We start from the raw sequence: 2,774 nt of genomic DNA, 5'->3' as shown, positions 1-2,774 counted from the left end.
AATTGCATTGTGCACAGGAGAACATGCAAACTTGATCTCCTGACTGAGGTGGCTCAAAAACATTCCCATCTGAGCCAAATAATACTAAAAGTGCAGTGTAAATTGGGCTGTCGCTATCGTACTTGGCCCTCTCCAGTTCCCATACACCTGCCCCACGCTTCCCTTTGGCTGCACCCTTCTTCTCTTTTTGCCCCTGCCCCATATACAGCAGGTCTGTCCCTGGGATCATCCTCTTCCTCCCCTTATCTGCAGTTCAAAGTCTGTTGACTGAATTATCTCCGGACGGTAAGAGAGAAAGGAAACAACTGTCGTCAGCTCTCAGTCAGCCGGGGAGAAACTCGTCCCTGACAGCCGGTTGGTTAACCGGTCTTTACTGCCTAATCCTGTGGTGGAGGCATGGGAGCAGGGAGAGACAGCACAGCGTGAGGACACATCAGCGTCTGCGCACAGACAAATGGCCTCAGTGTTTGCTTTCAGGGAGAGCGGTGCCACGAGATAGTGGATCTTCGTAGCGAGAGCGGAAGCTGAAGTCTCAGGTTTGAGTGGCCGCAGAGAGCACGCGACTGAGGTGTTGAGAGGAAAGGTGTGGTGGCCGGGCCCTGCGGGAAGACAGAGGGGAAGAAAGAACAAGTGCTGCACAGCGGGATGAGTGGAGGCTATTGAACTCAGAACACCTGTGTTCACTGATCAAAGGGATTATTGGTGTCTTGGGGCTTTGTTGCACCACCAGCCATATTGTTTCCATAATCACAGTTGCGCTCAGAGTGTCGAAGTTGAGCAAAGCAAATCAGCATGAACGTTTTTCTACCATGTGATCTGGGCCTAAATACGGTACGGCCTGATACATAAAGGTGGTTTAAAGGCGCCCAAGTCCTCCACATTCACATAGATGTCCCCTCTGGCCTCGTCGTCTGTCTTGGCTCTCTGGCACACAAGGTCATCCCCTAGCCAGTCACGACACTCCAATTAAGGCAACTGATGGACGCAGCTAATTGCTAGGATTTATAACCTCCTTTTATTATGCTTTATGAGGAAGGCAAGTGGAGGGCATTACCATTTATTGGCCCCAGGCTCTGTGCTGGATCACTGTCATCTGCTAGTGTCCAGCCTGACAACAGAACATCGAACAAGCGTGGGAAGCTGGAGCTGAGATGTGTAGGTGTCTATTCAGCACTTTCAGTTTGGGCTTTTAATGTGATGTTTTGGTAGAAACAAGAAGTACGTGAAAAGGCAGAAAGATTAAAATAGAGTTTGATAAGGGGAGTTCAAGACTGGGTGAAACAGAGAGAGGCTCCATGGAGCAGGCAGGAGGAGAAGGCAGGCAAGACTCCCATAATGAGTGTGTGGTTATTGATTGTATTGTAAGGGTGGCTGACCAGGGTCCCGTGTGCTATGGGGCCCAGTCCATCTGTGGACAATGCAGTCAGTTACACCTCACTGCTTCGTCTAATAAAGAACAGGCAGATTGATGTCACCAGTATGGTTGAACTCTACCTAACACTCACCAGCACCACACACACACGCGAAGCAGTACTGCAGCATGGTCATGAAATAGGAAAATAATTTTTATTTAATTTTCTGGCACAGAAATTATATAAACTGTGATTTGAGTTGATACATATCCAAATACATAACAGAGAGCTGCAACTAATGATTGTGGTCATTATGAATTAATATGTCAGCTATCTGACAATTTCCTTATTCATTGTTTAGTCCAGGAGTGTCAAACATAAGGCCCAGGGGCCAGAATTGGCCTGGCAAAGACTCCAGTCTGGTCCAGTGGACAGCTGATTGAGGTTATGAATGGATTTAGACTTGTAGCTGTAGCTTTGTAAGTTTTATAGATTTTTTTCTAATTGCAATTATTAATTTGCAGAAAGTTTATATTTCATAATTACAGGACATTTTGGTCAAGGGGGTGCTATAAGTTTAACACGTTTATCCTGTAGTTTCACTGGCCTGGCACACTTAAGAACAAAGTGGGCTGTGTGGGGCCCATAATGTAAAATGAGTTTGACATCCCTGGCTTAGTCTTTAAGATCTCATAAAACATTGAAATGGTCTGACCGTGGTTGAAAATGACATCCAAAAATAATTTAAAGTTTTCAAACAGGTTACTTCACTTCCGCTTTTATGAAACAGGAGCTATAGAAAATCATGCGATCAGTGTTTTTCATGTGAATTTCAACAAATATTCCCAGTAATTATTATACAGTATTTTTCTTAGTAAAAAGCAAAAAAAGAAGTATGCTCACCCAGTGTGGAAAAACTTAGCACACAGAATTCACTGCTTCCAGCGCTGACCAACATTTCCGTGCTGCTGGCATTCCCAGCTAATGGACTGGCAGCATATCAGGTCAGGACCCTTATATAAATGCTAGAACAATTGCAGCCCTAATGAAGTCCGTGTTCTGCTGGTTAAAGTTGCCTCTTTTAGAGGAAGTCAGCGCTTCCACCTGAACATCTGGCTGCGCTCGAGCCCGCGTAGCCTCGGTGGCAGAAGCACGAGCGATTACCCCTGCGCAGCCAGCCAAAACACAAAAATCAATAAACAATCTCAACGTTTCTGAGGGCCTTTCGTCTGACTTAATAAATGTCTCAATCCACTCTTATGACTTCATTTTGCTTTAACGTCTTCTTCATGTGCATCTTTTGCTGATCAATTAGAGAATGGAGTGCCCCTTCTGTCTTGACACCTGCCACCTGCCCTCCATTCAATGCTCCACACACACACACACACACACACACACACACACACACACACACACACACAC

This window comes from Pundamilia nyererei, unplaced genomic scaffold, assembly GCF_000239375.1.
Source record: "Pundamilia nyererei isolate P.nyererei 1_Seehausen unplaced genomic scaffold, PunNye1.0 scaffold00123, whole genome shotgun sequence".
In the NCBI taxonomy this organism is placed as follows: domain Eukaryota; kingdom Metazoa; phylum Chordata; class Actinopteri; order Cichliformes; family Cichlidae; genus Pundamilia; species Pundamilia nyererei.
The sequence above is the reverse complement of the archived record's forward strand: the minus strand, read 5'-3'. Positions refer to the sequence as shown.